The sequence below is a fragment of the Tursiops truncatus genome, chromosome 21, assembly GCF_011762595.2.
Source record: "Tursiops truncatus isolate mTurTru1 chromosome 21, mTurTru1.mat.Y, whole genome shotgun sequence".
Classification (NCBI taxonomy): domain Eukaryota; kingdom Metazoa; phylum Chordata; class Mammalia; order Artiodactyla; family Delphinidae; genus Tursiops; species Tursiops truncatus.
Window position 1 is genome coordinate 19,917,118 of NC_047054.1, and position 24,948 is coordinate 19,942,065.

Sequence of the window (24,948 nt, forward strand, 5' to 3'; positions counted from 1 at the left end):
GTATCAGAAAATTGTCTATGTAGTAATTAAAACAGCTGAGAGTTATGACTGTGATGATGCTGGAATGACGAGGAGTGAGTTAAGAAATAAAATCTTCCAGCAATGAGGGCAACTAGGAGCAGTAGATTATGTAGTGTGATGATGTGAGATTCAAAGTTTAGGGAGGAGGAAAGAGGAAGGGAGGATTATCTGGAACTAGCTCTGAGGTGCACAGAAGATACATCCCCCATCTTCCTGCCCTAGAAAAGGGAGCAAAACCAGCTACAGTTGGAGAGATAATAGGAACTCAATATATGATTGTTCTGAGTCTACTTCAGTACTTCACTTCATAGATGAGGAAGTTATTTTTAACATTTTGCAAATTCATAGTTACTAAATTGTGAAGAATTTTCCAGTGCAAAATGTGAATATATATAAACACAGATTAGTCCCGTACACTCTGTACAGATTTATTAAATTCATCACTCATATTTAGAATAATGAATCTCAGGCATTAAAAATTCCTCCTACAGATAACAAGGTAAATTATATCTTTCACTTTCTAAAATGGTAAGTACATGCATTTATTCTACTTCTAAATATGTTCAGCAGAAGAATTAAATAGGAAAAGGTTTTTTATCTTGTATGTTATTAATGTAAATCAGTAATGGGTAAATAATATATTACTTTTGCGTACATATAATGGGAGATGAAACAAATCTAACAACTGGACTCTTTTTAAAAAAAAGAGTTTTTGAACATTGTTCATTCATTCATTCATTCATTTTTGCCACTTCACTGATTTTTTGACATAAGTAGAAATTCTGACTCCTTCTTTTGTATTCAACATCTGGTTGCCAATGGCGCTGGGTCAGGCTAGCCCCCGGGGCGGACAATACAGTACACCATTTGATTTGCCTGAATTTGAAACCAAATGCTTTAAACGAGTGTATTTAAACTTTTCAGAAAGAGAAGATTAAATACTAGTATTAGGGGAAAATATTTTTCCCTACAAATTTCTTGGCTTGCTTTTATCAGGCAATGAAAATTTTATAATATAGCATTTTTATTTTGCCTTAACTGCCAAGAAAGTCAAAGTAAAATTTGGGGTTCAACTCCAGCAACAAGATATGTGTTTGGACACAATTATTTCTCATGGTTTAAAATGTCTTTAGTTCTGTTTATAGATTTTAGTGCCCAATTTAACATTGTGTTTAAGTTTATAACATGCTTAATATCTTTTAGGAAGAAGTACCATTTTAATAAAACCATAAATATTTTATGTTTTTCTCCTCTTAGTGTTTGCTCTTCATATGGCATCTGCCTTCTATTTTTTCATGAAAAACAGAACAATTAAGGAAAACTGTAATACTTTTTACACTTAAAAAAAATTCAAAAAGCCTGTGATAATTTTTCAACTAGGAAAGAGTTCACTTATTTCCCATATATCACTAATTCTATGTTTTAATAGAAAAAAATGCCTTTAAATACAATATTTACTAATATTAAATTGGTTAATTTATTACATTTAAAAATTCCTAGCTGTTTCTACTTTTTTAATATAGATTGCGTCAAAAGATAAGAAATAGCAGAAGTAAAACAAATTAATCACTGAAGGAGTAATTAGTAAAACTTTATTGTGCACACACCAAAAAGACAGCTTGAAAACTGGGAGCTTTCAAATCAAAACACAAAATGAGGCTCAGAGGGATATTGTTATAAAGCAGCTTATATAGTAAAGAGTGACTATCCTTCACAGTGATTTTGTCTTAAATGATAGGGAATTGGATAGTGGTTACCTCATATCAACCTTGGGAAACAGTTTAAGTTTTGCTTATGATTTCCAGAGGCATAAGCAAGAGATGACCCAGTTCAAGCTAGTCTTGCAAAATAAGTTACATTAAGCTTTGCTTGTAGGACTAAACTGGTTTTGTCTGCTTAGGGAATTTTCAAGGCTGGTCTCCATTTTTTAAAATTTTAACAGTAACTTGTTTTGTAAAACAACTTATTCTTTCTCTGTGATTTAAAAATATATTTTGAAAATAATGGATCAGCTTTAGACACATATAAAGATTACTTTCTTCATATATGAAGTCCACTAACCTTTCTAGGAAATAAAATTAAATCTATTTTTAAGAATGAGACTAACTAGGAACCAAATAGAACAGGTAACTGCTGTGCTATTATTGTATGTGATCTGGCAACTCAATAAAACTGTTGGAGTAGAAATACAGAAAAGATGATTGATGAAGAAATGCTCTCTCTCCTGTACCAGTTCACATTCAAGTTAAAATGTGAACATGGAGAATTTGGAGAAAGCAGTTTAACAGCTCTAGATATTTTCTTGATTAATACTTCTACCTTAAAATACAAATTTCAACAATTAAATGATTTTCATTCTGAAGGAAATGGAATTGCAAGTAATTGTTTTAATTAACCAAAGAATTAAAAAACTACCTATTTTTCATCTTCTTAAGTGGATCAAACTCTTAGGAAAGGAATGAAGTGGCTGCCTTGGGCAGAGACATGATGAATATAGATCAAATCAAAATGTGATATGACTTGTTCCACTTAAATGGCTTTTTAGAAAGCTTGCTCTGGGTCAAAAAAGAAAAAAAAATGGTGCAAGAGCTTGGTAAGTTTTGTGTGACCTGAACTCAAATTCAGGTAAACACATGTAGCCTGAGTGCATTAGCTTGTAAATATACCCAGTTCAGTTCACTCACTTAACAGACATTTATTGGACAGGAGCGAGTTGCCAAGCAGGACACAAACTGTACTTTCAAAAGTCTGTGTGTCTAAAAGAAAATGACAACACACACTATGCTTTCAGGACCATTCAGTCTAATGGAGGGTATAAACAAAGGAATGATGGAAAGCAAAGCAAAGCAAAGATCCTGTGACAGCTACTGTGATAGACATCAACACAGATGGAGAAACCGGAGGGTGGGAGGTAAATCTGAACTCTGGAGGAGCAGGAAAGCTTCACGGGGGACATACTGAATTAGGACTTGAAAAATATCCAGTTATGGAGAAGTGGATAAGAATTTCAGGCCTAGGGAACAGATGATGAGAATGCACAGAAGTGGCATGTTTTCAGAAACATGGAAATTTGGGTAATTCTTGCACGGTGAAGTGGTGTGAAATAGAGCTATAAAAGTAGAATTGAATTGTATCATGAAGTGGCCTATATAAATGTGAATTTTGTTCCAAGCAGAGATTGAGGAATCAATAAATGTATTATTTTGTTTTGCTTTAATTCAAGAATATCAATATTTTTAATTTTAAAATATTTTATAAGAATAACAGTGGATATGAAGAATTAATGTAAGGAGGAAATGGTTATTGTGATGTGAGCTACAAGTCTATTACAGGAGTGATCACAGGGAAAACAGGTTTAAGAAACATCTCTGACATAGCTGATTGGATATTGAGGAAAAGGAAGATAGAGAGTTTAGTGATAATGTAGGTTTATTGAAAAAATGAATAATATCTATCAGTGAAGGTAAGAAAACTTACTTGGTAAAGCTGTATAAATTCAAGAAATGACATATCAAATTTTTGCCGTCTACACTGAACAATATGGATAATTAATTATGCTCTCTTTTAGGATTGCAAGTAGGGAGACTCTCATAGGTGGTATACTTTAAAATATGTGTGCAGAGGACTGTCAGAAGTACACTCTCTTCCTCTAGAACCTGAGAAAAAATTTTTAAATTTGCAGGGCAGGTATAGAGACACAGATGTAGAGAATGGGCATGTGGACACTGGGGTTGGGGAAGGGGAGGGTGGGACGAAATGGGAGATTAGAACTGACATATATACACTACCATCTGTAAAATAGATAGCTAGTGGGAACCTGCTATAAAGCACAGGAAGCTCAGCTCTGTGCTCTGTGATGACCTAGATGGGCGGGATGGGGGGGGGCATGGGAAGGAGGTCCAAGAGGGAGGGGCTATATGTATACATATAGCTGATTCACTTCGTTGTACAACAGAAACCAACACTACATTGTAAAGCAACTATGCTCCAATTAAAAAAGAAAAAAAATGAACCAGACTCTTACTGAAACGTAGATAATGGCAGTGTGAGGTTGTATCTTACCATTTAAGACCGTGCATGTATCAGATATTTATTTAAGAGACTGAAATGTTTAAAGGAATTTTAAAATATATTTTGTTCAATTAATCTTTAAATATTTGCAGTTTAGAAAGCCTAGACTGTAATCACCCACCAGAGACAAAGTATCTCATAATAGTTGACAGGGGAGATTCTTTACCCATATATCTGGGTTCAAATACTTCCTGTTATTTATTAGCTGTGTGACTTAGAGCAAGTGACTTATACTCTCCTTGCTGAAGTGTCTTCATCTGTAAAACAAGAATGATAATAGACAATACTATTATTAGTAGAGTACTGTAATTACAATGAGGAATAAATAATAAAAGTAAACACTAAGAGTGCCCTTAGCAAAGGCTAGTAAGCACTGATCTAAGCATTTTAATACATGTTCTTATTAATTCCTTATGCGAAGCCCACAGATTATGTATTATTACCCTATTTACAGATGAGGAAATCATGGGAGAGATGCTGACTGACTTGCCAAGTCAAGAAGCCAGTGTTTGTCAGACTCACTCTTTGAACTCAAACAGTCAGGATTCACTGTCTGTCTTACAACCACTTTATTTCCTGATTCTTTCATGGGTGATTTTATTTTAAGCTTTAAAGGTAGGTGAGCTCACATATGTAAAGTATTTAAATCTTTACATGTATGTCTGGCATTGACTAAGTGCCAGTAAATGTTAGTTGCTTTTCTTACTACTACTCTTTCTACTACAATTTAATAGTTAACCTATGAATGTCAGAAACTGAAGTGCCTGATATACATATAACATCTTATGTGCATAAGTGCACAGCATCTTCTCATCAGTGTAACTGATACTTTGTTAGAGAAGTCTCTATCACAGCAGCTTGTTACTAGTAACATTCTCTCTCTCTCTTTTTATATACCTGGCTTATTGTTTGTCTGCTTTAAACTACATAAGAGAAGAAAGTTTGTCTACCCTTTTTCTGTTTCATACCCAGCAAACAGCTGGACACATCATAGGCCCTTAGTAAATATTTGTGATAAACAAAGGTGAACACAATAGAAATAAGAAGAAAAGGATCTTTTTTCCCTTAGTAAATATTTTAGATAAACAAAGGTGAACATAATAGAAATAAGAAGAAAAGGATCTTTTTCTTCCCTCAGTCACTTGCATAGCCTATCAACAACATCGAAATGAGGGCACAGTGCATTATTTTTCTATAACCATTAACAAGGTGACAAGCAGGCCCTTGGCATAAAGAATGTGAGCATAAAAGAATTGTAAGAGAGGGCTCTCAGGCCCCCTTAATGGTATCATTGCCTCTCTCCCTGGATTACCTACCTCCTTTGTCTCAAGAGAAGCGTAAGAAGGCAAATATATTTCCTAGAGTCGCAGCCAAGATGCAGGTCAGCTCCAGAAAACTATGAAATACCTGCTACAGGAGATTTCTTGGTTTTGGAGGAAAAATATTTGAATTCAAAGAAGAAATTTTTCTTCCTCCAAAAGAGATATGTATACTAATATATTGTGCAGAATAATACTTACTTACCCTTATAGACTTACATATCTTATTTCTATTTGAGAGTTAATACTACCAGATAACTTTTCTCCCCTTCATGTTCTCAGCAAGAATAAACCATAAGGAGTATTGATATGTTTATTTTAATATCTGAAACTAGACCCTAGCTTTCAAAGTTTTGGAGCACAGAATTATAATATAAAGAAACATGAAGAGGGAATATTTTTTAAAAAGAGTGAAAACCAATGATTTATTAGTGGAAGTTATTTTCTTATATGGAGACCTTTGGAGAAATGAACACAAGAAAGAAGATATGAAACCTTCTTAAATGTCAGTTTTTTGGTAAGAAGTAATTTCTTGGTACTGATTTTCACCTAAGAATGTGTTTGCGATAAGATTTATAAATTGTTTAGGATTGATTGAAAGAGTTGCTCTTAGTCTTATCATATATTTTTTTATCACATATGTATATTTTAATTAATCATGTTATAATTAATATATGAGTGTATATTGTGTAAAAGGTCATGCTGTGGACCTAAAATGTATAAGCCATGGTTCTAATCCCAAAAAATGTCATCGGGGTGATATATCAGTATAATGCAGAAAGGACAGTGTGATTCGTCAGTGAAAACAATGCTCTTACATGCATTGCATTTTGTTTACCAACAACAGTTACTCGATTTTGACTCAGTTCACCTGATCACATTTTAATAAATCAGTAAAACATACTGATGTCACCTGAATACAGTGTGAAGAATTGTCTGTGACCTCTGATAGCTATATGTTTGTAGCTTTAGTCAGTAAAATGATTGCTGTTTTTACCATAGTAGAATTTTAATCTAGATACAAAAATTTAATTCAGAGGGGAAATTTGGTGGAATCATGTAATGAAAAGGAAAGAATGCCAGGGATAGAACCTCAATAGGATCTCTCTGGTTAGAGTAAGAGAAAGAAGTTGATATGTTGTAAACAAAGAGACGTGATGATGAAACTCTCAATTCTAACCCAGAGCTCTTTCTCTAGTAAATCAAATTAAATACTTATTGCCTCTTTAAAATGGACTTTTCTCTCATCTTAAAATATTTAATAAAGTAATACTTATTTTAATATACTTACATAGTTCTTATAGTGTACATTCTAATGGTTATGCTTTTTTATGCTACAGTTCACAGAAACTTATGTTTAGTAATTCAAATATGAGCATGTAGTGTCATCAATTTTTTAAAATCTAAACAAGTCATATATGTTATATCATGAAAATATTGAAATATATGAATGAAAATTCAACCAACATATATTTACAATGTTTTGAACCATGAGGTGCTTTATAGGCTTCTGCTCTTTCTTAACATTCAAATTAATTTTATTTAATTCAAAGCTCCTTCTTTAAATATAGGGGCAACATGTATTTAATTTTGCCAATTTAAAATAAAATATTTTTGTGCTTTAATTAGCCATTCTCTTTGTGCAGTATCCTTACTGGGTATACTGTAATTATTTGCAAATAGTCCTTACTCCACAATCCATATTGTAAACAGAATTTGAATATGCCCTTTGAAAGGAATGAGGGAATTAATGAAATATATTTGATATATTTTCAAAAATGAACGTCTGCAGCCTAGAAATACCAATGCAAAAAGGACTAGATTTTTTTTTAACTGCAGGTGTAATACTTTTGATTTGTTGCAAAAATAAATGAGTTGCGATGAGACAGAATGAAATTAGCGTGGTTTTGTACAGCTGTGTCTCATTTCAGAGAATAAATCTATTCTTAAAAATGCAGAAAATTACTTTAAAATATTAAGCCTTAGTTTAGACATACTAGCAAACCCCACTTTTAAAGGAACATTTGTTTGTGTATGTGTGTGTGTGTGTATGCGTGTGTATCTTTGCTCAGTGCTTTGCATATAGTCAGAAGGGACAAAACAGCTTTAGGGGAAAAAATCTATAAAATCTTTATTATGTATATCCAAATCACAAATTTCAAATTCTTTTCTCGAAAGAGTTTTTATATGGCTCATGTATGAAAGCACTTGTGTATTTACATTGGCATAGAAGTGACAAAGCACCTACATGTTGAGGATGGTATTGGGAGAGATTTTCATAGAATTTCAATATCTAGATTACAAGCTCCATGAGGACAGGTACTGTTTTATGTTTTGATCCCTGAAATGTTCCAAGCCTGTATGTCGTACAGAGTGAGCACTCAATATATTCATTATTCTCAGAATACTTATGTTGAATGAATGAATGGACAATTTGTAAATGATCACCATGCTTGTTTTAGATAATAAAAAGGAGAATGTAGCCAGTTGTAAGTTACTTGTTTGAGACAGGTAGTGGCAATACCTAATACATAGGTTCCTAAGGCAGTGATATTGTCTTCAGTAAAATATTTTATTCTTAAGTGCTAAATCAATGATAAAAGTAAACATCTAACCAAGGTTATTTGTACTAAAATGTTATACTCTTTTATTCTATATACCTCCTTTCTTAAATCATCCCATGATTTACAAAGCATTTCTCCGTGATCTAGGTACATAAAGTAATATCAATTTTATTATGACAATTTATTTGTCCATTCAATAAACACTTAGTAAATGCTTTCCTTCAGCAGTATGCTAAGTAGTGGGAATAAAATTGTGTACACGTGACTGCCACAGTCCCTGCCCCATGGACATCTCCTCTTGTGACAGAAACAAATAAAAAACAAGTAAACACATACATTAGCAAAATAAATTTGTCTTGTGATAGTGCTTTGAACAAAATTAATGGAGATTGGGAGTTTGGGGATTGAATGAGTCTGTAGTTACAGTGATCAGGGGATGCACTTTCAAGGAAGTAACATTTAAGCTGAGATCTGAAAGTTGCAAGTTCAGCTTAAAAGTGACTTCCCCATTTGTATAGGGTCTAAAATATCTCCAAAGGCAGGTATCTATGCCACTGGGAGGGGGGCAAGGAGAGAGGTTACTACAGCTGTGATGTGCAGTCATCAGTAGAGTTGGAAATGTTTGCATCGAGTAGTTAATTCCTATTTACCAAAATGGAAACGTCCCTATTATGTCAAATAGTTATTATGAGGCACCCATATTTTTTATGTTGTTCAACCAATGTTTGGGATGTTAAAATAACTGCCTAATAGAAAACAAAGAAATAGAATTTTAATAATACCCAAGCAAGTGCAGTATAAATTTATATATCAAATCTTGACTATATTTCTATTTTTTATTTGATTTCTTTATTTTATACATGTTTCCCAGGATAGTCCACTGGTCTTACAGTCTGACAGGAATGTAACAGTGAATGCAAGAAATCACATGGGGCAGTTAACTGGACAGCTGACAGTAGGTGAGTGCTTTGGGGTAAAGATTGCTCATACCATCTTACTCCATTTAAAACTCTGTGGTTGTTTAAATTGGGAAAAGCAGAAGTATATTATTTCTCTAATATATATTTAGGCATCCCATTCCAGCCCAATTAGCTTGCACATGATTTGATTTGTCATAGGCTAGTTATGGTCATTGTTACTCTTGTCATTGTGTTATTGTGATACTGAATTACATATATTTTGCTGTTATTACTTTTGAATTATGAAATGTAGCACTTTCCTAACAATATCTCCCTAGTATATGTTAAATTATAGTAAATAGGCTAAAACAAACATGAGATGTAACATCTATGTATCCTGTGTTCTAAACAAATAATTTACTAATTATTATCTGCTTATAAAATTAGAAAAAATAATACAGTAATTGAATATAAAAAATCTTAACATTGATCAATTACTTATAAATTTGATGTTGAAATTATATATATCTTAAGGTTTATAGGGTTTAGAAGTTGTAAATATAAGTTTATGATAAAATATTAGTAATGTTTTCTCATATTGTCAAAAATTAATTTAGAGATTCGTTAGTGGCAGTATTATTTGACTGAATTTTTATAAGAAAAAAGGGAAACTAAAAGTCAGTTGTAATTATGTAAAATGATACAAAGACTTGATTTGTGTGTAATTGCTAAAATATTTTAAAAATACTGTATTTTTCTGTGGGAAAATTACCTAATACTTACTGATATTGTATATGTATGATAGTATATTATAAAGAGTAAATTGCAATTTTGAGGGCTGAGTTATCCTTATCTTGAGAAATTAATCATCATGTAATGCAAATGTATGTTTCCAGTATTTCTAATTAAATTACAAAAGAGTATGACATATGAAATGTGAGATTTATAAACATGAACTTGCTTCTGTCCACTTATTTCTAGGTATATGAAACACTTTTTGATGTTACTCACTTTAATGAAGCCAAAGTGAAACTTACATTGTGGCATATGTGTATTTTGAAAAAATATGATTGCATTTTATTATAATTATTAAATTTTATTTTGCATTTTATTTACATTATAAAAGTTGGTCAGTAGATATCTATCAATTGCTACATTTGATAGTATTTTGTGACATGATATCAATTACAAGGGGGGGCTATAGACAAATGGATTAAAATTAGAGAAAAGAAATATGTCTGTGGACACAGAACTGATTCAGAAGCACCAGGTGCTTAATTTAAATGTCCATGCCAATTTACTATTGCTATGTTGGAACTGCAGAAACAGGCCTAAACTGGGCAGATTTTCCATATCATAATTTTTTTTAATGTTGAGAACTCTTTAGCTAGATAGAACTTTATTCTGCATCCTTTTCTTGGTTAAAAAAAATTAAAAAAAGTCCATAGTGGAAATGCCAACCTGTAAATTAAACACGCAAAGACCATATACCAATGTCCACTGTCACATGCAATCACTACATAACTACTGTACTACCTATAGAGCAAAGAGGCTGTTTGATTTTATGAAGGATAATCAAATGCCATTTACATTTTGCTACCTGCTTTCCTGCAGTAAATAAAGAATAATAGTATTGTGATTGTGTTTTCAACCACTGTTCCAAGTTGATTTTAACGTAGAATCAATATTTTCCAATTACACAAAAAGAAAGAGAGAAGAATGAAGAGGAACAGAAAGGGTGATAGGTTAGGGAGAAAGATTAAGCTTAGTTTTAAATGAAGCAAGTCTATTTAATGATGCAGCATCTTATTTCTGTGGATAGAAACATATTCATTCCAGTGAGGCTTAAGCTGAAAACTGTTTAATATCCTGGTCCTCTGAATGTACTGTTGGTGACCTCCATCTTTTCACTGCTTTGTATGTTTCAATAAACATACAGAGAACAAAGGAAGAAGTAGATAAAGGGGAGTAGGTCAGGCATAATGTATTCATTTTTGGAGTCAAACCATATGGGACTCCAAAACAATAATTATCTCTTGGAGACTCACTTTTCTCATCTCTAAAATAGAGATACGGACATTTATTTAGAATCATACATAAGAATTGGGGCAATTTCATTGTCTGCAAATCTTAGGCAATTAAATCTCGAATTGGTTATTATTTGGATGATGGTGATTGTAATTTTTGGTATCACTTAAGTTACAAATACATTGCTATCATGTGAAAAATTTCATGATGCTTTTCTATCCAATGTGTCTCTGGGTTAGTAGTTGAGGAATACATGCTGGAATGTAATACTGTTACAAAGATATACTACAAAACGCATCACAGAAAGTGTGCCTGATGTGTGGATAATGTTTTAATCATGTCATGATAAAATTATCTTTAGGTAGAATTTGAAGAGATAAATGGATGGATTCAAGCAATGTATTCAGTCAGGATTCATTTTTAATTATATTGACATAAAGTAACTGTTTTAAGCCTCTTTTCCTATTTCCTTTTTTTCATTCTTTCAGTTTTTGTTTAGGGGCATGGTCTTGATTATAGTTTAGGCATGACATTACTTGGCAATATTTTAAAAAATATGTTACTGCAAAATAGACTAATATTTATGGAAAATAAATTCAGTTATTCTTCACTGTCTAGGTAAAAAAATTCTAATCTCTACCCTAAATCTATCAATCATGATTAGGAAAGTATAGTCAATTCTACCAATGTGACAGACTTTGAATATTTTTCCACATTTTATTTTCATTGTAAATGGGAAAAGAAAATTTCCCTTATCAGTAGCTACTTGTAACATTTTTCTCAAAAATACATATAAGATTGTTCAACCAAGCAAATATCCACTGCCCTTGTACTCTGCCCTTCTAGTTTTGTTTACAAGTCTACCTTCCTACTGATCCAGTTCTCAGGGATACGTGTAGTCCATGGCCTAGGCAGACCGGTGTGTTAATTCTAATCCAAACTCACTCTAAGAATATGAAACCAGATTATTTATAATCCAATAAGGCAAATAAAATATTTTATATATATGCCAGCTCAAGACATAATCAAAACTAAAACGAAACATTTTTAGAATTTGGGTAAATTTTAAAAATGACAAATATTGTTGTATGCTTAAAGTGCCAGGCTTTATGTAAATTTCTGATATATCAGAATCTCCCTATGAAATTTAAGACTGTAATTTCTTTTTGACTCTCATTTGTTTTTTTTATTTATATATATTTTAACATCTTTATTGGAACATAATTGCTTTAAAATGGTCTGTTAGTTTCTACTTTATAACAAAGTGAATCAGTTATACATATACCTATATCCCCATATCTCCTCCCTCTTGGCGTCTCCCTCCCACCCTCCCTATCCCACCCCTCTAGGTGGTCACAAAGAACCTAGCTCATCTCCCTGTGCTATGTGGCTGCTTCCCACTAGCTATCTATTTTACATTTGGTAGTGTATATATGTCCATGCCACTCTCTCACTTTGTCCCAGCTTACCCTTCCCCCTTCCCATATCCTCAAGTCCATTCTCTACTACATCTGTGTCTTTGTTCCTGTCTTAGCCCTAGGTTCTTCATGAACTTTCTATTTTTTTCCCTCAGATTCCATATATATGTGTTACCATACGGTATGTCTTTCTCTTTCTGACTTACTTTGAATATTTTTCCACATTTTTTCATTGTAAACTAAACATTTTTAGAATTTGGGTAAATTTAAAAAATGACAAATATTGTTGTATGCTTAAAGTTCCAGGCTTCACTCTCTATGACAGACTCTAGGTCCTTCCACCTCACCACAAATAACTCAATTTTGTTTCTTTTTATGGCTGAGTAATATTCCATTCTGTATATGTGCCACACCTTCTTTATCCATTCATTTGATGGACACTTAGGTTGCTTCCATGTCCTGGCTATTGTACATAGACCTGCAGTGAACATTTTGGTACATGACTCTTTTTGAATTATGGTTTTCTCAGGGAATATGCCCAGTAGTGGTATTGCTGGGTCATATGGTAGTTCTATTTTTAGTTGTTGTTGTTTTTTTTGAGGTACGCGGGCCTCTCACTGTTGTGGCCTCTCCCGTTGTGGAGTACAGGCTCTGGATGTGCAGGCTCAGTGGCCATGGCTCATGGGCCCAGCCACTCCGCAGCATGTGGGATCTTCCCAGACCAGGGCACGAACCCGTGTCCCCTGCATCAGCAGGTGGACTCTCGACCACTACCCCACCAGGAAAGCCCTATTTTTAGTTTTTTAAGGAACCTCCATACTGTTCTCCATAGTGGCTGTATCAATTTACATTCCCACCAACAGTGCAAGAGGGTTCCCTTTTCTCCACACCCTCTCCAGCATTCATTTTTTGTAGATTTTTTGATGATGGCCATTCTGACCGCTGTGAGATGATATCTCATTGTAGTTTTGATTTGCATTTCTCTAATGATTAATGATGTTGAGCACACTTTCAAGTGTTTGTTGGCAATCTATTTCGTCTTTGGAGAAATGTCTGTTTAGGTCTTCTGCCCAATTTTGGATTGGGTTGTTTGTTTTTTTGATATTGAGCCTCATGAGCTACTTGTATATTTTGGAGATTAATCCTTTGTCAGTTGCTTCATTTGCAAATATTTTCTCCCATTCTCAGGGTTGTGTTATCATCTTGTTTATGATTTCCTTTGCTGTGCAAAAGCTTATAAATTTCATTAGGTCCCATCTGTTTATTTTTGTTTTTATTTCCATTTCTCTAGGAGGTGGGTCAAAATGGATCTTGCTGTGATTTATGTCATAGAGTGTTCTACCTATGTTTTCCTCTAAGAGTTTTATGGTGTCTGGCCTTACATTTAGGTCTTGAATCCATTTTGAGTTTATTTTTGTGTATGGTGTGAAGGAGTGTTCTAATTACATACTTTTACATGTACCTGTACAGTTTTCCCAGCACCACGTATTGAAGAGGCTGTCTTTTCTCCACTGTATATTCTTGCCTCCTTTATCAAAGATTAGGTGACCATATGTGCGTGCATTTATCTCTGGGCTTTCTATCCTGTTCCATTGATCTACATTTCTGTTTTTGTGCCAGTACCATACTATCTTGATTACTGTAGCTTTGTAGTATAGTCTGAAGTCAGGGAACCTGATTCCGCCAGCTCCATTTTTCTTTCTCAAGATTGCTTTAGCTATTCAGGGTCTTTTGTGTTTCCATACATATTGTGAAATTTTTTGATCTAGTTCTGTGAAAAATGCCAGTGGTAGTTTGATAGGGATTGCATTGAATCTGTAGATTGCTTTGGGTAGTAGAGTCATTTTCACGATTTTGATTCTTCCAATCCAAAAACATGGTATATCTCTCCATCTATTTGTATCATCTTTAATTTCTTTCATCAGTGTCTTATAATTTTCTGCATACAGGTATTTTGTCTCCTTAGGTAGGTTTATTCCTAGGTATTTTATTCTTTTTGTTGCAGTGGTAAATGTGAGTGTGTCCTTAATTTCACTTTCAGATTTTTCATCATTAGTGTACAAGGATGCAAGAGGTTTCTGTGCATTAATTTTGTATCCTGCTACTTTACCAAATTCACTGATTAGCTCTAGTAGTTTTCTGGTAGCATCTTTTGGATTCTCTATGTATAGTATCATGTCATCTGCAAACAGTGACAGCTTTACTTCTTCTTTTCCCATTTGGATTCCTTTTATTTCTTTTTCTTCTCTGATTGCTGTGGCTAAAACTTCCAAAACTATGTTGAATAATAGTGTTGAGAGTGGGCAACCTTGTCTTGTTCCTGATCTTAGTGGAAATGGTTTCAGTTTTTCACCATTGAGGATGATGTTGGCTGTGGGTTTGTCATATATGGCCTTTATTATGTTGAGGTAAGTTCCCTCTATGCCTACTTTCTGGAGGGTTTTTATCATAAATGGGTGTTGAATTTTGACGAAAGCTTTTTCATCTATTGAGTTCATCATATGGTTTTTATTCTTCAATTTGTTAATATGGTGTATCACATTGATTGATTTGCGTAAATTGAAGAATCTTTGCATTCTTGGGATAAACCCCACTTGATCATGGTGTATGATCCTTTTAATGTGCTATTGGATTCTGTTTGCTAGTATTTTGTTGAGGATTTTTGCATCTATGTGCATCAGCAATGTTCGCCTGTAGTTTTCTTTCTTTGTGGTTTCTTTCTGGTTTTGGTATCAGGGTGATGGTGGCCACGTAGAATGAGTTTGGGAGTGTTCCTCCCTCTGCTATATTTTGGAAGAGCTTGAGAGGGATGGGTGTTAGCTCTTTTCTAAATGTTTGAAAGAATTTGCCTGTGAATCCATCTGGTCCTGGGCTTTTGTTTGTTGGAAGATTTTTAATCACAGTTTCAATTTCAGTGCTTGTGATTAGTCTGTTCATATTTTCTGTTTCTCCCTGGTTCAGTCTGGGAAGGTTGTGCATTTCTAAAAATTTGTCCCTTTCTTCCACCTTGTCCATTTTATTGGCATATAGTTGCTTGTAGTAATCTCTCATGATCCTTTATATTTCTGCGGTGTCTGTTGTTACTTCTCCTTTTTCCTTTCTAATTCTATTGATCTGAGTCTTCTCCCTTTTTTTCTTGATGAGTCTGGGTAATGCTTTATCAATTTTATCTTCTCAAAGAACCAGCTTTTAGTTTTATTGATCTTTGCTATCGTTTCCTTCATTTCTTTTTCATTTATTTCTGATCTGATCTTTATGATTTCTTTCCTTACGCTAACTTTGGGGGTTTTTTTCTTCTTCTTTCTCTAATTGCTTTAGGTGTAAGGTTACGTTTTTTATTTGAGATGTTTCTTGTTTCTTAAGGTAGGCTTGTATAGCTATAAACTTCCCTCTTAGAACTGCTTTTGCTGCATACCAAAAGTTTTGGGTCATCGTGTTTTCATTGTCATTTGTTTCTAGGTATTTTTTGATTTCCTCTTTGATTTCTTCAGTGATCTCTTGGTTATTAAGTAGTGTATTGTTTAGCCTCCATGTGTTTGTATTTTTTACAGATTTTTTCCTGTAATTAATATCTAGTCTTATAGTGTTGTGATCGGAAAAGATACTTGATATGACTTCAGTTTTCTTAAATTTACCAAGGCTTGATTTGTGACCCAAGATATGATCTATCCTGGAGAATGTTCCATGAGCACTTGAGAAGAATGAGTATTCTGTTGTTTTTGAATGGAATGTCCTATAAATATCAATTAAGTCCATCATATTTAATGTGTCATTTAAAGCTTGTGTTTCCTTATTTATTTTCATTTTCATTATCTTTCCATTGGTGAAAGTGGGGTGTTAAAGTCCCCTACTATGATTGTGGTACTGTCAATTTCCCCTTTTATGGCTGTTAGTATTTGCCTTATGCATTGATGTGCTCCTATGTTGGGTGTATAAATATTTACAATTGTTATATCTTCTTCTTGGATTGATCCCTTGATCATTATGTAGTGTTCTTCTTTGTCTGTTGTAATAGTCTTTGTTTTAAAGTCTATTTTGTCTGATATGACAATTGCTACTCCAGCTTTCTTTTGATTTCCATTTGCATGGGATATCTTTTTCCATCTTTTTCCATAGGTCTGAAGTGGGTCTCTTGTAGACAGCATATAAATGGGTCTTGTTTTTGTATACATTCAGCCAGTCTACGTCTTTTGGTTGGAGCCTTTAATCCATTGACATTTAAGGTAATTATCAATATGTATGTTCCTATTACCATTTTCTTAATTGTTTTGTGTTTGTTATTGTAGGTCTTTTCCTTCTCTTGTGTTTCCTCCCTAGAGAAGTTCCTTTAGCATTTGTTGTAAAGCTGCTTTGGTGGTGCTGAATTCTCTTAGCTTTTGCTTGTCTGTAAAGTTTTTAATTTCTCCATCAATTCTGAATGAGATCCTTGCTGGGTAGCATAATCTTGGTTGTAGGTTTTTCTCCTTCATCACTTTAAATATGTCCTGCCACTCCCTTCTGTCTTGCAGAGTTTCTTCTGAAAGATCATCTGTTAACCTTACGGGGATTCACTTGTGTGTTATTTTTTGTTTTTCCTTTGCTGCTTTTAATATTTTTTCATTGTATTTAATTTTTGATAGTTTGATTAGTATGTGTCTTGGCATGTTTCTCCTTGGATTTATCCTTTATGGGACTCTCTGTGCTTCCTGGACTTGATTAACTATTTCCTTTCCCATATTAGGGGAGTTTTCAACTATAATCTCTTCAAATATTTTCTCAGTTCCTTTCTTTTTCTCTTCTTCTTCTGGGACCCCTATAATTCGAATGTTGGTGTGTTTAATGTTGTCCCAGAGGTCTCTGAATCTGTCTTCAATTGTTTTCATTCTTTTTTCTTTATTCTGCTCTGCAGTACTTATTTCCACTATTTTATCTTCCAGGTCACTTATCCGTTCTTCTGCCTCAGTTATTCCACTATTGATCCCTTCTAGATAATTTTTAAATTCATTTATTGTGTTGTTCATCACTGTTTGTTTGCTCTGTCGTTCTTCTAGGTCCTTTGTAAACATTTCTTGTATTTTCTCCATTCTATTTCCAAGATTTTGTATCATCTCTACTATAATTATTCTGAATTCCTTTTCAGGTAGACTGCCTATTTCCTCTTCATTTGTTAGGTCTGGTGGGTTTTTACTTTGTTCCTTCATCTGCTGTGTGTTTCTCTGTCTTCTCATTTTGCTTAACTTACTGTGTTTGGGGTCTCCTTTTCGCAGGCTGCAGGTTTGTAGTTCCTGTTGTTTTTGGTGTCTGCCCCCAGTGGCTAAGGTTGGTTCAGTGGGCTGTGTAGGCTTCTTGGTGGAGGGGACTGGTGTTCTGGTGGATGAAGCTGGATCTTGTCTTTCTGGTGGGCAGGTCCACATCTGGTGGTGTGTTTTGGGGTATCTGTGGCCTTATTATGATTTTAGGCAGGCTCTGTGCTAATGGGTGGTGTTGTGTTCCTGTCTTGCTAGCTGTTTGACATAGGGTGGCCAGCACTGTAGCTTGTTGGTCGTTGAGTGGAGCTGGGTCTTGGTATAGAGATGGAGATCTCTGGGAAATTTTCGCCGTTTGATGTTATGTGGAACTGGTAGGTCTGTTGTGGACCAATGTCCTGAACTTGGCTCTCCCACCTCAGAGGCACAGCCCTGAAGCCTGGCGGGAGTACTAAGAGCCTGTCACCCACACAGCTCAGAATAAAAGGGAGAAAATATACGAAAGATAGAAAAAAAGAAAGAAAGAAAAAAAGAAAGAGAGAGAGAGAGGGAGGGAGGGAGGAAAGAAGGAAAGAAAGAAAGGAGATAAAATAAAATAAAACAAAATAAAATAGTTATTGAAATAAAAAATAATTATTAAGAAAACATTTTTAAAAAGTAAAAAAAAATAAATAAATAACGGACAGACAGAACCCTAGGTCAAATGGTAAAAGTAAAGCTGTAAAGACAAAATCACACACAGAAGCATACACATACACATTCACAAAAAGAGAAAAAGGGAGGAAAAAAAAATATATATATATATCTTTGCTCCCAAAGTCCACCTCCTCAATGTGGGATGATTCGTTGTCTATTCAGGTATTCCACAGATGCAGGGTACATCTAGTTGATTGTGGAGATTTAATCCGCTGCTCCTGAGGCTGCTGGGAGAGATTTCCCTTTCTCTTCTTTGTTCGCACAGCTCTCCGGGGTTCAGCTTTGGATTTGGCCCCGCCTCTGCGTGTAGGTCGCCTGAGGGCATCTGTTCTTCGCTCAGACAGGACAGGGTTAAAGGAGCAGCTGATTCGGGGGGTCTGGCTCACTCAGGCCTGGGGGAGGGAGGGGTACAGATGTGGGGTGATCCTGCGGGGCAGAGGCCGACGTGACTTTGCACCAGCCTGTGACGCGCCGTGTGGTCTCCCGGGGAAGTTTCCCTGGATTGCAGGACCCTGGCAGTGGCGGGCTGCACAGGCTCTCGTGAGGGGAGGCGTGGATAGTGACCTGTGCTCGCACACAGGCTGCTTGGTGGCAGCAGCAGCGGCCTTAGGGTCTTATTCCCGTCTCTGGGGTCCGCGCTGATAGCCGCGGCTCACGCCCGTCTCTGGAGCTTCTTTAAGCGGCGCTCTGAATCCCCTCTCCTCACACACCAGGAAACAAAGAGGCAAGAAAAAGTCTCTTGCCTCTTCAGCAGCTCCAGACTTTTCCCCGGACTCCCTCCCAGCTATCCGTGGTGCACTAACCCCGCAGGCTGGGTTCACGCCGCCAACCCCAGTCCTCTCCCTGGGGTCCGGCCTCTGAAGTCCGAGCCTCAGCTCCCAGCCCCGCCCACCCCGGCGGGTGAGCAGACAAGCCCCTCGGGCTGGTGAGTGCCGGTCGGCACCGATCCTCTGTGCGGGAGTCTCTCCGCTTTGCCCTCCGCACCCCTGTGGCTGTGCTCTCCTCCGTGGCTCCGAAGCTTCCCCCTCCACCACCCGCAGTCTCCGCCCGCGAAGGGGCTTCTAGTGTGTGGATACCTTTCCTCCTTCACAGCTCCCTCCCACTGGTGCGGTCCCGTCCCTATTCTTTTGTCTCTGTTTTTTCTTTTTTCTTTTGCCCTACCCAGGTACGTGGGGAGTTTCTTGCCTTTGGGGAGGTCTGAGGTCTTCTGCCAGCGTTCTAGTGGGTGTTCTGTAGGAGTTGTTCCACATGTAGATGTATTTCTGATGTATTTGTGGAAAGGAAGTTGATCTCCAAGTCTTATTCTTCCGCCATCTTGGAGCTCCTCCAAGACTCTAATTTCTTATGACCTTCATAAGGTAGGAGAAGATGAATGAACTCCAGATTTCTTCTTACAAATTTCTCTTCTTAGAATAAAGCTGAAAGAGAGGTATCGGATTGTTTGGGGGAAGTAGTTTAAGAAAGTACAGAATCCCAGGAGTTCAGACTCCTTGGAAACCAACAAGAACTTAATTCTCAGAATCCTTCTCCAGGTCAAATTTTCTATTTTTCAATCTGTAATTGCTATGCTAGCAGGACATTCCTTTTTTATATAAGTGACAAAAACAGTGTGTGATATTAAGTGTTATATGTTCATATGTGTTGATAGTACTATATTTTATATTTTTCAGGACATTTCCATCAAATAACTTAGATAAAATATGCACCATTATTGTGAAGCTTATTATAGTCTCTTAGGAAACTGCTACAATGTGATATATAGAATAAAAATCATTTCCTTAGGGAAGTGCAGATGAAATATTGTCATGTAGTTTTTTTTTTTTTTTTTTGCGGTACGCGGGCCTCTCACTGTTGTGGCCTCTCCCGTTGCGGAGCACAGGCTCCGGACGCGCAGCCTCAGCGGCCATGGCCCACGGGCCCAGCCGCTCTGCGGCATGTGGGATCTTCCCGGACCGGGGCACGAACCCGCGTCCCCTGCATCGGCAGGCGGACTCTCAACCACTGCGCCACCAGGGAAGCCCTGTCATGCAGTTTTGATATAGACATTGTTCATAATACTGATAATAGTGATAATTAATGCTGTAGGAATTGGATTTGCTAAAAATGTAATAACCTTTCCCACGGCATGATTCAGATAATGACTTATCTTTTATTTAACAATAATATTACATTGATCAATAATAGAAAATATTTAAACTACTTTCATAAGTAGTTTAAACAATATAAATGTTGATTTCAGCAAAACAATTAAGGTTTTCAGTAACTCTTAGTCAATTTGATTAAGGTATGAAAATTATACGTTACTTTTTCTTACATTCCATTACAAAGCATTATTTATCTTTGAAAAAGCAATGGCTGAAAAGTAATAAGATTTTTTTTCCTTCTCTTATGCCTTCTGTCATCAGTCTATACCTGGAGGATAAAAGTAAAAGGAAGAATAATTGAAAAGTTGAACAAGGAATGATAGTAATGTGTAGAACTAGTTTTTGTTTTTAATTCTTTTTATTTGGTAGCCTCCCTCATTTAAATTTCAGTCACAAACAATGATGTTTGAGCAACCTGGCATGGCTGTTATGTGGTCCTGTGTCATAAACATGATAAGTTCCACGATGCCGTGTCTATCATTATCCCAGTAAAACATTAAGACTAATTGTGTATTAAATAATTGTAATGTCATTGTTCTAAAATTTTACTTTTAAAATGTGTTTAAAATCACAACCATATGCTTCAAATGGAATCTCATATGTCATCATAATTTTCCTTTTTGAGTGATCAACACATATAGGAGAATCAATTAACTCCTAGGAACTGCTAGCTATTATCGTCTTTGATATTCTTAATTCCAGTTACATTTATCAAAAATCAGTGACATACCAAATTATATAAAAACCTTAATTACAATCAATAACTCCTCATTTTTTCTTTCTTCCGTACTTCTTCAGTGCCCAAAGTCATGGTTGTTTTAATGTAATAAGAAAGAATGTTATTTGCAAGAAATTAAAGTATTTACATTTAGTGCTAATTTTCTTTTCATATTTCAAATTTTGAGGATTAAATACCATATAATGATGAAAACAGTTATGGACAGCTTCTGCAGCAGGGTCAACTGTGGTTTCTTCTGAAGTCTGAGGCGCTTTCCTTCATCACCTTAAGGGGATTTATGAGGGAGCCGGACAGGGAGTGGGACATATAAGCAGCCTATGTGCCCGAAGAGAGGTGTCAGTACCAGTCCTTTGCCTTTTCCAGGGGCTGTCGATCAGCTACACACTTAAAAATCAAATTTGTTTTATTCTTGTTTAGAGAAGATGAGCTTGGTAAACAATCCTCACATTAGGATTCTGTAAGGCAAATATATTTTTATTTGTTTTCTTACCATTTTGGGTCAATATACATGAATAATACAGTCTATAGGATGAAACAATCACTTTTGAGATACATTAAGTTTATAAGGAGATAAGTAAAAATGGACTAACATACAAAATTACGTTAAAATTAGTACATTGTTTATCCATAGGAAAGCTATTTGTATCCTATCAAGAGATTGATTAAACTGCATTGAGCTTTCCAGTAGTAAAGGTGTAAAGGGAAATGTGACTAATGACATGATCCCACTGTATTTAAGGAGAAGACATCTAAACATCTTATGGGAAACCCGGTATTTTTCCTCACATACACTGAACAAAAGTTACAATAGTTTAACAGAAAGAAAGCGAGATGACATATTATAGACTATTTTTAGCAACTCTATATCAAAAGAAGCATTGGGTCTGCTAATACTCTGGCAGAGTGCTTTAAAGAAGGCTGAGAACACAACAGCAAAATGCAGTTAGATAAAATCATTGTAGGGGGCAAGAAATAAAACATGTTTACTGGTTCAACTTAATTCAACGATGAGAATCTAGATTTATCTGCAAGAAATCATATGTGTGTCTTTTAAATATTCCTTAATTGACATATACTTTCATCCAGGCTTATTATTGGTCAAATGGGTTGAGAGCCCAAATAGTTAGTGATTTTTGCTGGCTCTTTTCATTTCAGAAATAAAGTGAACCGATGATAAAATTGACATCCTTTAGTAAAAACTGAAAACCCTAAGTCTCTTAACTGTGTTGATGCCTCTGCCCACCTCAGTACATCCCCCAACATCCAAGACACACACACACACACACACACACACACACACACACACACACACACACACACACACAGCACAGCACACAGGCCTCCCCACAGAACTGGTACAAGGAGAGTTCTGGGAAGTAAAGCCAGTACAACTTTAAAGAAACATTTCTAAGTCTACTATCACACACAGCAGGCTTCATTGACACATGAGCATTTTATTTCATGCAATATGCTACAAACTAATTTGTCTTGAAGCTTTTCCAAAAATCTTTGCTAGCCACCTATCACAGCAAAATAAAAACTCAGTAATGCAAGCAGTGAGTACAATCACATAATTTTAAGGGAACTGTTACTAGTAAGAATTTTATATACACTTAGTGTGTATTAGATTGTTGAAACCACTGAGCACGTTTTTAATGTTCCACAGACTTAAGTTAATCTATATATCCAAAGATTTCACCATATCAGACACAAAACATGCTTGCTAGAAAGGCATTTTTATTGTGACTAGTTACTAAGAGATGTTTTAGAAACCAAAAAAATCAGAGCATAAGTTCAATGAAAATAATCGTTAAAATATAGGAATATATCAATTTTTCCTAATACTATTATGAAGAAATCATATGAATTATGTAATATATCAAAATGTTGTAGAAGGGTATGTTCACCTAGAAATCATAATTTCCTCAGAAACTAGTTTTAGGAAGAAATTATATTTTTATAGTTAATAACATAGATTCAGGAGCCAGCTAAATCCTAGATGTATCACTTCCAACTCTGTGACCTTATGCAAGTCACTCAGGGCATCCTCTCCAAGCTTCCATGGGGATAATACAAGCACTCATCTTATACAGCAGATGTGAGAATTAAATAAGTAAATATATGTGAATTGCTAGGAACACTTCCTGGAGCATAGTACACATTATGTATATGTTAGTAATTGTAAATTTTATTAAATGTACCTGTAAATAATTCTGTACACTTGACCAAGCCTCTGGGTTTTATTTTCCTTATCTATAAAAGGAATATTTTATGAGATTGTCTCCATGGTTCTTTGCTGTTCCAAGTCTAAAAGTGAAAAATTATTTTTTTGCCTTTAAAGAAAGAAATTGGCTGATAAATCCTCTGGTCCATTAAATTCCCCATATTCCACACTCCTGACAAAAATGACATCTAATTTGATTATTGACATCTTAGCCCCAAATTATAAGTACATATTTTTCATTTAAAATGAAGACTGCAAATAAGCATAACTAATCAGCATATTATGTTTTCATTCTTTCATCAAATTTTGGCTTATAAAAAAGTTTTTTTTTAATGAAAGCTAATCTACAAAATAATTCAACAAGTGCAATCAGCTTATTTTTGTCGATACTAAACATCAGCATGTTTTTTCTCTAAATGACTGGAGAAAATGTAGATGAGGGTTTTATAATAAATATTTAAAGACCCCTAAAGTGGCATGTAATCTTGCATTAAAGCAGTTACTGTGAACACCTGGGGATCACTTAATTGACTGCAGATGTGGTGTAGGACATACAAAAAGTAGAAGGTTACAGATTATTCTCACGTACCAAATTTATGTTATTTGTCATTGACTCATTTTTTTTTTAACTTAGAAAATGCTGTAATAGTCTGGGACAACTTAATAAGGATGAATACTTTATGTAAAATGGGTTGTGCAAATCTTGGAAGAGTGAATCAACACAACACTTAGGATTAATATTACACATACATTTTAAATGATTAAATACATTGATTTTTTAGTTCATTATTAATTCATTCATTGATATTAATTAAACTACCAATTAGTTTAATATTAATTAATCAGTTTGGGAAAATAGATGCCTGTGATATTAGGAAAAAGATGGCATTCTTATAAATTAGGACCCTAAATTGGTGTAACTCAGGTATAAAGAGAATGATAATGCCTGAAGAAAAGACAATAATGTACATGTTTTGAAACATTATATCACAGTATTTTATATCATGTGTTAACAACCTGAATCATTATGCTACCTTTTGAAGTTACTGCTTGTTATTACCTTAAAAAGAGAAAAATGCATTGTCTCAAGTATTTAGTTTAATTCTCAAGTATTTGTATATTTAGAAGTGCAGAATCAAGGCATACCAAGAATCTTTCTGTTGTTTTTTTTTTTATGGTGAAATCATGGCGCTTTTTTTAACATCTTTATTGGAGTATAATTGCTTTACAATGGTGTGTTAGTTTCTGCTGTATGACAAAGTAAATCAGCTATACATATGCATATATCCCCATGTCTACTCCCTGTTGCGTCTCCCTCCCACCCTCCCTATCCCACCCCTCTAGGTGGTCACAAAGCACCAAGCTGATCTCCCTGTGCTATGCAGCTGCTTCCCACTAGCTGTCTATTTTCATGGCTTTTTATTTATTGATACTTTATAACATATATGTATGTTGTATAAAACATAATTTTTTATTTCTAAGTATTATATTTTAAAACATAATAAAGTAATAATTACCAAGAATGTTTCTTCCTGGAGAACCTAGACCATTTTCTGAAATGAATGGTTTCGCTAGTCATGTCCCTCCTGTGCTGGCCTCC

At 35.0% G+C, this 24,948-nt stretch overlaps 1 long non-coding RNA gene across 1 annotated transcript in view; it reads left to right on the forward strand.

Moving 5' to 3' along the window:
• LOC141277470 (uncharacterized) overlaps nt 1-24,948 on the forward strand; it is an 82,936-nt gene that overhangs the window by 21,495 nt on the left and 36,493 nt on the right. The window contains exon 2 of the long non-coding RNA XR_012328910.1: nt 8,847-8,934. This is a non-coding gene — a long non-coding RNA (uncharacterized lncRNA). The remainder of the gene's footprint in view (nt 1-8,846; nt 8,935-24,948) is intronic.